We start from the raw sequence: 13,936 nt of genomic DNA on the forward strand, positions 1-13,936 counted from the left end.
CTAAGTATTTGGAGGTACTTATGCAATTTGTGCAGTCTTATTTTTGCATGAACATGTAGCTTATTTCATCAAAAATAAATGCAGCATGTTATGTCAAATTTTATAATATAAAATTTGAATGCTTGATAATGTAAAATGTGTCATAAATACCAGTTGTCTATGTGTATATCTCTTTTGTCATTGGGTACCATAATGGTTTTACTTTTAGCACTTAATAGTCTATATCTCTATAGACTAACTTGTCTCCAATTAAATTTGCTTGACAGTTAATCTCTTCAAAACTCTTCAAACTTATCAACTATCCTTGAATTAGGTGAATGCATTTCCATGCTCTATATTACCTTGATAAATTGGTGTATTTGTATGCATATTTCACTGGGAGAAAATGTTTTAACTGTGTTTTATTTTCAGAGAAGAACTATTTATACAAACATGGGGACTGTGAAAAGGAAATTCTGTAGTGAATTGTGAAAAGTGGACATATTTCTAAATTCATTCCACTGCCTTTATCCAAACTTAAGAATTACAGACATTTGTTATTCCTTCGGCAAGACATCCCGCTGCACAATGATATGTTCATTTCGTAATTTGGTTGCTGGCCACCAAGTGCTCCTTAGTTTTTAAATACATTTTGAGATTTACTGGAAACTTGAAGAAGAAATTAGTTCCTGATTAAGACTATCCCAACTTTATTTTTACTATCAGTTTCACTTTGTTTCTATGTTGTTTTATGTCTTTGTTAGATAATTGTACATTGTGTGATATGTGAAAAAAACACGATTTTAGATGAACTTTATGTTACCTGTACATTGTTTTCATTATATAGACTGCTTGAGAATAGTGCGTTCCTGAGTGATTTTGAACATGCTACAGTGAAAAGTGAAAATATGGACCATGGAAACACCAGCTAGAGGTTTTATGGACTACAAACATCTGTTATTTATTACGATTAAATGCAACCAAAAGTAATGAGTAAAATTACTAGTTGCAATAAGAAAAATCTCATTTTTTGGTCTTTCCTATATACCCTCATTTCCATTTTTTTTTTTTTTTTGGTATCAAAGGAAGATACTGAGTTTCAGAAATAGTTTTGAAATCATACCCTTCATTAGAAATGATTTTTGATTAAGCACTTAGCAATATGATTGATTGACAGTTTGAGAAAATACCCTGCATGTCAGTACTGGATATTTGAGTTGGGAAAATATCCTTTTTATTAGACACATTGTAAAAAGCATGCATTCTCCAATACTGCTGTTACTCTTTCATTTCCTTGTGTCATATGCTTGCTACTTGTAACTTTTTATATAAAGATATATAAAATGTGTAATAATTTCCTAACTTGAGTTAAGAGAAATGTTTTCTTCTATGACAGTGATAAAAACTGACTTAAGTACACACATTTCGTCAACTCTTTCCACCTTCTAGGCTGCAGGATGTCCTTTAATTTTAAGGCATACTTCTTCAAAATGTGATTTCCAAAACTTTATGAAAGATGTTCTCCTTTCAGAATAGGAAAATATTTCTTTTTCTTTTTCTTCTTCTTTTTTCCTTTAATTGCCATACCCACAGCGTATGGAAGTTCCTGGGCCAGGGATTGAATCCACGCCACAGCTAATCCTACGCCATAGCTTGACAATCCCAGATCCTTTAACCCACTGCGCTGGGCTAGGGATAAAACCCACACCTCTGCAGCGACCTGAGCTGCTGCAATGGGATTATTAACCCTCTGCGTGATGGCAAGAACTCCAGGAAAGTCTTTTTTAAGTGCTTTAAAATCACAAGCCCTTTTATGACCCAAATTACATAATTCTGAGTTGTGTTTATACTCAGGCACACACGTTTCCTAAATGCTTACTAGTTATGGTGTGTTTAGCATAAATAAAGGAAAATAACATTATAATGTGTTTAATTGCTGTGGAATTATATACATACTCTATAAAGTTTGATTCAGTGAGTGGGTACTTTTAAAATATTGAATGTACGTTCCTAGAAAATAATTGTAAAAAACCAGATCACTATAAATCTGCTTCCCAGCATTTCCCAAACTGCTGAATTCTACAGAATTTTGTCCTCCAAATAGCAAAGCCATCTGGTCTATCAAAATTTGAACCTGGTAAATCTAACAAGCTCTACAGGCCCAAGAGATGGATTACTCCCATACACCCCTGTTAGGAATTCAACTTCACATGTGCAACAAAAACAAAGGAGAAAGAAAATAAAATGTTATAGAAAAGTGAATCAGAGAAATTCTGAATAGTCTGTATGGAAAAAATGTCAGTCTACAGAAATAATAACTTCCATGAATCTGATAAACTAGTGAATAGAAAAAATATATTGAACATTATAAAGATAATTTTTATTGTTTTGCCACATATTTAATATGATAAACATAATAACATATAACGTATTAATCATGTTAAAACTTTGCCCTTTTTTTGACTTGACTGAGTCATTTATTCCCATGCCTATTTTCATGCCCTTTATTTCAAAGTTAATGCATCCAGAGATTCATTTAAAGTGATTAGCCATATTTTACATTACTGTCTCTATTTTGAAATCTTCATAGGACCTTTTACACTTTGAATGATTAATCTCAAAAAGTATAATGTCCATGTGAACCACTTACTATTCATTGTCCTTTCAGCCCTTCCATCTCTCCAGGTCTTCCTAAATATGCAAGATACTTCTGATCTGCTGGTTCACTGCTGAAAGGATATTTGCACCAGAAATCTGGGACTTAAAAAAAAAATTGAGGAGTTCCCATCGTGGAGCAGTGGTTAACGAATCCGACTAGGAACCATGAAGTTGTGGGTTCGATCTCTGGCCTTGCTCAGTGGGTTGAGGATCTGGCGTTGCCGTGAGCTGTGGTGTAGGTTGCAGATGCAGCTCGGATCCCGAGTTGCTGTGGCTCTGGTGTAGGGCGGTGGCTACAGCTCCGATTGGACCCCTAGCCTGGGAACCTCCATATGCCGCGGGAGCAGCCCTAGAAAAAGCAAAAAGACAAAAAAAAAAAAAAAAAAAAATTGAACTACACTAAGTATCATGATAAAGATAGGTCACTTACATTTATTTAATACACAACAGCTCCATGGGAAAACAAAAGTATTTCAAAGGAAGACTCGGCCTCCTCAGTGGTAATACTGAAAAGATATAATTATGGAGCTTTGCCTCATCGCAAAGAACATAATGATGACTGAGCCAGGGACCTGGCCTTAATTCTAGATGCTGAATCTTGGGAGTGTGGAGCTCCACAATGCCTGGGAGTCGCCCTGAATGAAGGTCATTAAAAGCCAGTATTGAAACCTATCAACATATTAAAAAATTCCTATTTACTGGTTACATCAGACCATGTCACCTGAACATCAACCTTTGGTTATATTCAGATAAGGAGATGCATGTAGATAAGAAATGAGATGTTTTAAAATGTTCAAGACATTTCAAATTAAATTATTTTAATAAATAGTTATATTTTTTGATAAAGTGAATTCAAATATTACTTGCATGAGTACTTTATTAACCCCTTTAGATGCTTTCTAATAGTGTAATTACACACCCCATTAGTTAATTTGAAAATAGCTGTTTTTATTTCATTTCTCCATGTTTGAATTCACTTTCAAAACCTAGGAGGCATATCATAATTATATGCAGCACCTATGAAACCCTGAATTAAGCTTTTTACTTCTGCCCAAGTGCATTTTAGTTGCCTGATTCAAGAGTGGTGTGCTGATTTGGAAATACGATTTTTTATACTTGATTTTATACACATGCCAATTTTGTGCATCATATTGGAAAACAGATATTTGCAATGTTTGATTTGCCATAATTAAATTCCATTTGATTATATAATTAAAATGTGGCTATAGACCTAATTGTAAATCAATGTGTTTGGGCTTTTAAAAAGGAGAAAAATCCACATTGTGGAGATATTGGCTTTCCTGTTTTGCATTATTTTTTTTTCCACTAAAATGATTTCAATGGGTCTGACTTCATAAATCATTATTCTTGATGTTTAATAGTTAGGTCTTTGACATTTCTTGAATATTCACTTAACCTATTGCATCAACACTTTCTATATTTTTCTTTTAGAAATTTGGGTTTTCCTCAAACTTGGGAGCATTTTAAAAATTCCACATATGCGTTTTCCTCAAACTGAGAATATCTTAATGAATAGCAAAATGTGATACTAGTTCCTGTTACTTTAATTAATGACAAATAATTTACTGATCTTTTGTTAGCAAAATAAGTAGTAGCATTTTATCTTATTATGAAATTTGTATATTTTAATGATTAAAATAAATCCTGTCAGATTCCCACTCTGGAAGGGGATGAAATAAATAAAATCATTACATTATTATGAATCTAAATGCATATGATTTGAAAAGTGAGTTTTGGTTTTTTCCAGTGTCAAGCAAGTTAGCTTTTGTATCATGTCTACCTGTGCATTCTTCCTTCCTTGGCTCATTTCTTGGATTGCCCTCATGGCACAGAAGGTCCATCGAGGAAATTGTCAGATAGAAAAAATAATAAATAAGACATGAATTCATTATTAGCCTCCTATCCATTTAATTAATAATTCCCATTTCTTTCTTAAAGATGGAATAACATAGAATAAAATATATTATTAGAATAGCCAGAGATGTGCTTTTGGTTTTATTTTCTTTTTGGCCGCCTCACGGCATATGGAGCTCCCCAGGCCAGGGATGAGCTCCAAGCCACAGTTGCAGCCTATGCTGAAACAATGCTGGATCCTTTAACCCACTGTGTTGGGCCGGGGATTGAACCTCTGTCCTGGCACTGCAGAGATGCCGCTAATCCTGTTGCATCACAGAGGAAACTTTGAGAGATGTGTTTTTATAAATAATCTTGTGAAATAAATCAGAGCCCTTTGTCAATGTAGAATTATCCTGATTAATTTTATTAATGAAGTTGTTTAAATTATACCACAAATTTCCTTAACTGAATTATATCATTCAAAAAAACCCAACAGTGTGATAAAAATAACAAATCTAGTGACTTCTGTCAGGCACTCATGGCATCTCATCTTTTTTATTGTGGCCTCTGTTCTGCACCTCCTCATGTGTTATTAAAGAAGTAAATGCCTTTTTAATATGCCTTTAATTCTTCAGAGGTAGGAATAATAAACTCAGCCTGAAGACTTCACACTTACTAGGGCTGGTTTCCAGAAGGTTCTTACTCCTGTACCAGTATGATCATAATGTTAAACTGCTTCAAATCCTTAATTGTACAGTCAACATCTGGTTTATCCCCAGCTTCTACCACCTCTTCAAACTCTGAGGCATGTCATTTTACATTGGTTTATTCTTCCAAAAAAAAAAATTGCCCTCCTTTTAATAATAACAGATCTAGACACAAAATGTAAAAGTAGCCAGAATACGGAGTTCCCGTCGTGGCGCACTGGTTAACGAATCCGACTAGGAACCATGAGGTTGAGGGTTAGGTCCCTGCCCTTGCTCAGTGGGTTAACGATCCAGCGTTGCCGTGAGCTGTGGTGTAGGTAGCAGACGCGGCTCGGGTCCCGAGTTGCTGTGGCTCTGGTGTAGGCTGGCGGCTACAGCTCCGATTCGACCCCTAGCCTGGGAACCTCCATATGCTCGTGGGAGCGGCCCAAAGAAATGGCAAAAAGACAAAAAAAAAAAAAAAAAAAAAAAAAAAGTATCCAGAATACATAACATATAAATTACTTAAAAGAAAGTCTTCCTTATTATCACATTATAAAATTTGTGCTCTTTATTTGCTTTCTCATGAGTTAAGTTTATATCAATACAGCCAGACTTTTTTGAGTCTATACAATCTATATATCTATATATTCTTCCCAAGTGCTTTGGGGATGAAAATAAAAGGTGGAAAACTAGTGGGGAACATAACAATGGAGCTTTATAGAAGAAAAGAGCTCGACAAGGAAAATGATATTTAAAATTATTTGCTGAGCTTTCCATTTTGAAAAGCTAATTACTTCCTGCTAATCTTACATGGAAGATGAAATATATTCAACTGTCAAGAGAATATAATATAGATAATGTTCTATAATAAAAATGTTAGTAGCATAGATATGGGAATAAAATGTATTCTCAAGAAGATCGAGAGAGGCTTAATTAATAGTTGTTCTACTCAGCAGGTCTTGAAGATCGAAGACTGTTGTCAAATAGTGGAGCAGGGAGAGATTTCCACCTAGAAAAATTGGAGCAGAGAGTAGGCTCCCAAAGCCATGTATTTGAGTTGGCTGGAGCATAGGTGTCAACTGAAAGAATAATGGTCAATATAGTTGGAAGAGCAGGTTGGCCTTTTCATCATGATTTCTAAATGCCATCCAAAGGACTTCGTTCTGGGGTGGGGGGCACACCCACGGCATGCAGATCAAACTGGGCCTGGGATCAAACTGGAGCCACAGCAGTGACAACACCAATCCTTAACTGCTAGGCCATGGGGGAACTCCAGAACTTCACATTTTATTCCAAGGAAAATTTCAATGTCTCTTAGCAGAGTGTGGCTAAAAAATTACTCTGACAGCAGTATATTTGCTAAATGGAATGAAACTAAAATGAATAAAGGAAATCAAAACAATACAGAAAAAAGATATTAGAAAATAATAACTGATGGGTTGTTAGTCAGAAATATCAGTCTTACTGTCCATTACTTTTCAACAATTTTTTAATTATTTCAAGATCATGGTTGGGTAACTAGCCAAAATACTGAGTGTTATATGCTGAACATTATTCTGAGGGTTTTCCATGTAAATATTCCCTTTAGTGATCTTAGTAATTCTATGACTAATAATAATACTTGTTGTTATGGTTGTTGCTGTTGTTGTTATTCCATTGTACATATGAGGAAACTGAAGAGAGTACTGGTCGCTTTTCTAAGATTTCACAGTAAGGATTGATGAATTCAGGTCCAAACTCGAGCTGACTAACCCCAGAGTCAGTCAGCAATCCTCACCAATGTGAATACAACCTTTAATATTCAACATAGTATGTTTCAATGAAATAAGTTGGTAACTTATTTGTAGAAACCTCATATGTTTGTGTTTTCTCATATGTAAAAATATGTATTATAGCAACTTCTCTACACTCTACAGCTTTTGAGGACCAAATGACTATGTGTTGGAAGATCCTTTTTATACCCTATAATACATTATAAATAAATCATTTTTCCTAAGTCATGTGTAAATGTCATTTTGTAATCAACCTGGATCAAATGCATCATCTACACAGAGCAGAAATGAAAACCTCCAGCCTCCTCTTGTCCACAGTGAAATGTATGCCTTCTGGTATCCACTGATTTTTATTTCACCTGAATGACACTTTCTCCAGTGCTTGTTTTGTTGCATGATCTGATTAAACATCATTGAACTCTAGAGGCCCTAAGGGACCCCAGAAGCCCTAGTCATCAGTTCAGACAGAAATACTAACACTTGACAGCAAATTCTGTTTTTCCATCTCAGGCAATTGTTTGATACACATTTGCATGATAGCATAGCAGTGGGACAAGCAAGCATATAGAGGAGGTAGGGACATGCAGTGTCACAACCATAATTATGGTACACAAGTGTGGTATAATGCAGTGAAAAATAGCTTTTCACCAAGTCAAATTCAAATTTAGATTTTAGTTTCACTTTATACTTCTCACGTGTTTTGAAAAATGGCCTTGGGTCCCCTGAACTTCACTCTCTTTATCTGTTAAATAGAGTCTAAACCTCACAAAGAACATTCCTAGGAAAATTAGACGACACTGTCCATGAACAAAAACCATGAAGTTGCCAATACCAATATGTGGGCTGTAGTTTTTACATTTGCATCTTACCAGTTTGTATTCCAGAGTAGAAAAGATGCCATCTCTGTGCCCAACTTATAGATCTTTGAACCAGCATTGCTGACAAAAATGAAGTCTTCCATCTCTATGATCAACCTTGGGTTTAGACAACTCAGAATAAGACCTCACCTTTCAAAGGCACTGATCGGCTGGCATCCGTTTAGAAGGGCTTCTTAGGACAGGACCAAATGAAAAGAAATAAGGGTTAGGAAGGTGGGGAATAGCAAAGTTAGCTATTGCCTCTTAGCTTTTCATATGTCACCATTTGTCATAGATAAGGTTGATACCAGAAGAAACATCAACACAGATATGTATTAATGATGTGTAGTTGAGAATAGCTGATTTCTAGACTATCAGTATTTTCAAAGTTGGCATCAGGAATGAGCTACTTGGGTTATCAAAGTAACTGTTAACTGCGTAGTCAACATGGCTCTGTGTAAATGAGCAAAATGGGTACAAAAATTACATTTAAATAAATGTCTTTTTTTTTTTTTTTTTTTTTGTCTTTTGAAGGCCTCACTTGTGGCATGTGGTGGTTCCTGGGCCAGGGGTCCAATCAGAGCTGTAGCCACCGGCCTATGCCACAGCTCACAGCAACACTGGGGATCCTTAACCCACTGATCAAGGCCAGGGATCTAACCCACATCCTCATGGATACTAGTCAGGTTCGTTAACCACAGAGCCGCTACGGGAACTCCAATAAACGTCTTTATTTGTCACAGAAACACTGTCTTGACCTTGACACCTGGCTTGCATTTATTAATCTTTCCGTCTAAAAACTATAGAAGTAAGCCAGATTCAAAGGTAAGCCTAAAGAAGTAGTATTTAATAACTATTGTTATGGGCACATTATCTTTCTCCTTTAAAAAAAAAAAGTTTAATTTGCGGATTCCATTTTCAAAACAAACACACACAAAATATAAACAATGTAAGTTTTAAAACACAAAAATTTAAATAACATTTAAGTGGAATTGATTGAAGTACATATCAATTCAGTATACTGATAAACCACGGGTCATTCTACACTTTTATATTCTTAGAGATGCTAACTTTATGAAGAAAAGTATCTTTCTTTAGAAATCACTCTTTAAAAGGCAGCTTTTCCAAGTTGATCACTATTGTTAAGAGGAACATAGTTTCATATAATATACTTACAAATTTTCTAGAAGGGCTCTCTCTTTTTTTAGGAAAAAAGGAGTAATGGTGTGTGTGTGTGTGTGTGTGTGTCTTTTTAGGACTGTACCTGCAGCATACGGAAGTTCTCAGACTACGGGTCAAATCAAAGCTATAGCTGCGGCCTACACCACAGCCACATGGACATGGGATCCGAGCTGCCTCTGGGACCTAGACCACAGCTCATGGCAATGCTGGATCCTTAACCCACTGAGCAAGGCCAGGGATGGAACCCACATCCTCATGGATCCTAGTGAGTTTCCTTACTGCTGAGCTACGATGGGAACTCCAAGTAATGATTTTTATTCATTAATAATACTGAAGTATTTTATAAAATATTAATGCACTTGTGAGAGAACATGTTCTCTCTCCACTTCTTTTCTACAGCCAAGGTTTTTTACACAATATATAAATATTTCCTGACCCTATTCTTATTCTTTAGTTACTTGTAAAGAGGCATCATTTTTTAAGGATTGTGCAAGTTGCTAAGATGTTATATATCACCTTCAGATCAACTCTGCTTTGAATTAGTAGGGCTGGGACTCTGCAAATGAATCCTTTGCCAGCTGATCCCTGTTCAGATTTCTTCACAGAGGGTAGTGGAGGAAGATGGAAGGACAGATGAGGACACAAAGGACTTTTATGTATGCTTCTTGTGCCTGTCAGCATCCTCCAAGAAACAGCATTTGGCTTCAAGGGCAGCCTTCAGCCATTTCAGCACTTGGAGACCAAGCCTCCCGGCTCTCCCGAGAGGTACTATGTGTACCAGTCTGTCGTGGCCCCCTCAGGCTCTGAGCACTGCCTTGGAAGGACCCCTTCTAGAGTCTAGATTCTGAAAACTCCAGTTTATTTCCATTCTTCCTTCAGTCCTAGAGCTAGCCAGGCTTGTGTGGCTCATTATCTGTTACCTCCTTCTTCCCTTCTTGTTTTTCTAGTCTTCCAGCCTGTGTAACAGAATGCCTTGATCACAGTCTGTCCGTTGATATATTTGCTCTGTTTTCTGTTTCCCTGACCTAAGGATTATGATAGATTTTAACTGCAATGTTTTCCCTTGCTAAGGGCATTTTTAAATTCTTCCCTGAGATTCTTTGGCTTAACTTATGACAGCTTTACCTAATTAAATTTCACACTTGAATGAAATATTTGGCTAAATTATTTCTGGAATATTAGTTCTATGGCATGTGACATTAAACTAAATGAGTACAATACATATATTTATCATGAGTAGGTGGGGTGGATAGTCCTTAATTCTTATGAGGATTAAAAAAGGGAGAATATCATTTATATTAAAATGATAGTGAAATGAAAAAGCATCATGGATCCCCTTTCTAATTTATATTCCTGACCTAAAGAGTTCTAGTAAACTCTTCCTGATTTATTTATGTGGCCCTAAATCAATTCTTATGGTGCTCTAAGTTTTTCTTTATTCTTTGAGAATATAGTCTTTTTAAAAAGGTTGGCTGTGCTGGGCCTTCAAGAGAGCCTGAAGAATCTGCCCTGGTCTATTAGACATTTCAGAGCATCTCCTAGGAGGGTTAGTAAGTTAAATTCTAACTAATCAGCCACAGAACCTAGAAAGTTAAAATTTTATAACTTTCATTTTTCACAGGGAATGACTTCAAATCTAATCACTCAGTGATAAGAATTTTAATCTTTCTAAAGTCAACCACCATCAAACTTTTATCTCAAGGGAACAGGGAGACAACGAAATGTGGCTGATAGGTGCAAGGAGTAATTTGACTAAGTCTGTGGTCTGTTAAATTGTGACTCCCTGCAGTTTGTGATTATACAAAGGGAAAGATCAATTTTTCTGGTTTAATCAGAGGAAACTATAGCTTGTTATGATAAACTCATTTTAGATAAAACATATTCTTGATACTATTTAAATCTGAATTTTTCCCAGAACATGCATATTCCTGTTTCCCTAAGTTAAGTCTAACAAACTGAACCGTTTTGGAAGCCACAAAAGAAAAGGAGCTTTATCTCAAAAGAGGGATGGCCAGCAAAACATTAACTTTACACTAAAGTATTAAAAATAAGTTCCTGCATGGCTCAGGATCTGGCAGTTTTCACTACAGTGGTGTGGGTTTGATCCTTGGCCCTGGAACTTCCACATGCCACAGATGCAGCCCAAAATAACAAAAATAAAAATCAGTTAAAATAAATAAAAGTTTAAAAAATAAGTAACTTTGGTTGAATGTTCAATTTGTGTGAAACAGAGTTCTAAGTATTTTACAGGTATTTACCCAGTCAATCCTCATATCAACCTTAGACAATAATTATTATTAGATTGATTTTATTGACATGAAAATGTAGTCCAGAGGAGTTACATAATATTCCCAATCTCATGTAACTAATAAATTATATGTTTAAAACAGTTTTTCAACTGTGGAAGTTGAAACTAGGTACTGAAACTAGATACTGAAACTAGTCTTAACCAATGTATCATTTTGCTTCTCACTGATTACCCACTTTTTGATTTTGATAAATGGGAAAGGAAATGTTGGCCACTAATTTAAACCTACTCTTCCTAACATATTGAGCATGGACAGAGAAGGGAGACAAGGAACACAAGATGGAAATAACAGTCAATTCTCCTTGAAAGTAGGCTTTAGGGATTCCTGATAGGAATCCCTGGAGGGAAAAAAAAAAAAAATGGAGAACCTTCATATGTGGAGTGATTGTAGTGTGATGTACTGAACGGTCTTAGGTTGCCTATGGTAAATGAATTTGCAATTCATGGATTTATGGTACGAAACCCGCACCAAACTGTAAGAGTCAGCATGTGGTAAATGACAATGTAATAAATGACAATGTTTCCATACTGAACTATCTCTCTTGGTGTAAATGATGCACCACTTAGAGTGATCCTATGCTTAAACTGGATCAGGCGGTCCCACAGCAGCTGTAAAGGACCAAGGGTATTGTGTTTGCTCTGCTGTACTTCCACATGCTCCACCTTCAACTCATAATTTCCCGTATCCTTTGAGATATTTGTGAATTTCCATCCTGTGTAGCACAAGAGAATCTTGCATGTATAATTTGAGAGTCTGACACTTTTTGTATATCAAGTTATTCCTTGCAATTCAACTTTTTGGAGTTCCAATAAGTTCAGTGCTGAAGCTGTACACTCCTTTGGCTTGCTTTGATAATTATCATGGGCATTATTAATTTATTCAACAAACATAACAGAAACAATAACAGCTCATTCAACAAATATTGTAAGCAAGTAGGTGCACCAAATTATTTTAGTCACAAAACAGAAATAGTCTTTTGTGCCATGCAATCCAGTTAAGGAAACATACAATAAAGAGCACACAACAGCAGCAACAATAAAAACCATATGTCATGAATGCACCTTGACCAAAAAATTAAGCATATTGGGGAATAGAGGATGTTGTGGTACAGAAATGGCCTTTTATGAGGAAAAGACTGGAGCACCTCTGAGAGTGTAGTGTTTGACCAACATCTTAATGAGGTAAAATAGTGATATATGACTATCTGAGGGAAGAGGTTTCCTGGCCAAAGGAATTTGTCTCATCTGTTTGAGAAGACAGTCTGGCAGGAATGGAGTGAGAGCATGACGGCAGTAAGAGATAAAGAGAGAAGGAGATTGGGATGAGGTCAGATAGGGCTGATCAAACAGTACTTTATAAATGAGGTTTTATTCTGACTGAAAGGCAAAGCCACTGAAGGGTTTTAACAGAGCAGTGGATGAATATGGCTGAGCTGCCCCTGGTCTTTGTCACTGTGCTGAGACTCGTCTATATAAGAATGAGGGCTGAGGTCCGTGAGAGCAATTAGCAATCAGCAGTGCAGGTGAGAGAGGATGGAAGTGTGGAAATCTGCCAGGAGGCAGTCAGGAAAGTCAAAGCCACTTGAAATCCTCAAGGCATGAAAGACACATCTAGGAATTAAGGGCATATGTAACTTTTGGAAAGCCTGAAGGAACAGAGCTCAGAGATGCTACAGCAGCAGTCTCAGCCTGAAGTACCAGAGTAGGTCTGATGCCTAGAAGATTCTGCAATGCTCAAGATTCTCTGGAAAATGACCCCAAACCACTTGAGTCTCTAGAAGTAGGTTGAGGAGGGGAGCTCTGAAGAACATGCCTGCACACATGTGAATATCATACATGCCCATGCATCTGGCTGTATGCGTCTTCGGAGATGTTACTTCCATTTGTCAAATATTGCATGAGCGCTTATCCTGACAAATCCTCTCATTAGTTTATACTTTCTGAAAGTCCTTAAATAGGAATTGTGACCTGTTTGTGGTCTTATCTTCAGCGTAATCTTCTTCTCCCAAGTCATTCATCACTCAGTGGGTTAGTTGGTAACGAGGGGAAATAAATATTTTGTCTTACTTTCTCTCTGGAAGTAGAAGTCTACCACAACATATTTAGTTAACTAAATAATTAAATTGCTTTTTTTTGTTTCTTTTCTTCCTATTAGTGTACCAGCTTTTTGAGGGAAAGAAGAAATCTTTTCCATTTTTCATACTTCCAGAATATAGCACCATTCCTGGAATATACTGGATGCACATAAGCACTTTTTTTTTTCTTTTTCTTTTTAGGGCTGCATCTGCAGCATATGGAAGTTCCCAGGTGAAGGGTCAAATCAGAGCTGCAGCTGCCGACCTACAACACAGCCACAGCAACAGTGGATCAAAGTCACATCTGTGACCTATGCTGCAACTTGCAGCAAGGCCTGATCCTTAACCCACTGCGGGAGGTGAGGGATTGAATCCACATCATCATAGATACTAGTCTCTTAACCCAGTGAGCCACAATAGGAAATCCATCACTTTTTGGCTGAATGAAAATCTTTTGCATACTAAGAGGAGTAATCATGGGGCAAGCTGGTGCTAATAGGCTTAAAGAAAGAGGTGAGCAAGTAGAGGATAAAATAGCATGATTTACCCTGAAAAAATT

General features: G+C 36.5%; 1 protein-coding gene across 6 annotated transcripts in view; it reads left to right on the forward strand.

The window, feature by feature from the left end:
• Positions 1-7,179, forward strand: part of NETO1 (neuropilin and tolloid like 1) — a 110,141-nt gene extending 102,962 nt beyond the window's left edge. For 2 of the 6 annotated variants that reach the window (XM_021099199.1, XM_021099211.1), the window contains exon 11: positions 412-7,179. The gene's annotated coding sequence lies outside the window, so the exon portion shown is untranslated. Of the gene's footprint in view, positions 1-266 lie in introns of all 6 variants that reach the window. The other 4 variants (XM_021099205.1, XM_021099215.1, XM_021099202.1 and 1 more) reach the window with 3 other exon arrangements.

Source organism: Sus scrofa, chromosome 1 (assembly GCF_000003025.6).
Source record: "Sus scrofa isolate TJ Tabasco breed Duroc chromosome 1, Sscrofa11.1, whole genome shotgun sequence".
Lineage (NCBI taxonomy): Eukaryota > Metazoa > Chordata > Mammalia > Artiodactyla > Suidae > Sus > Sus scrofa.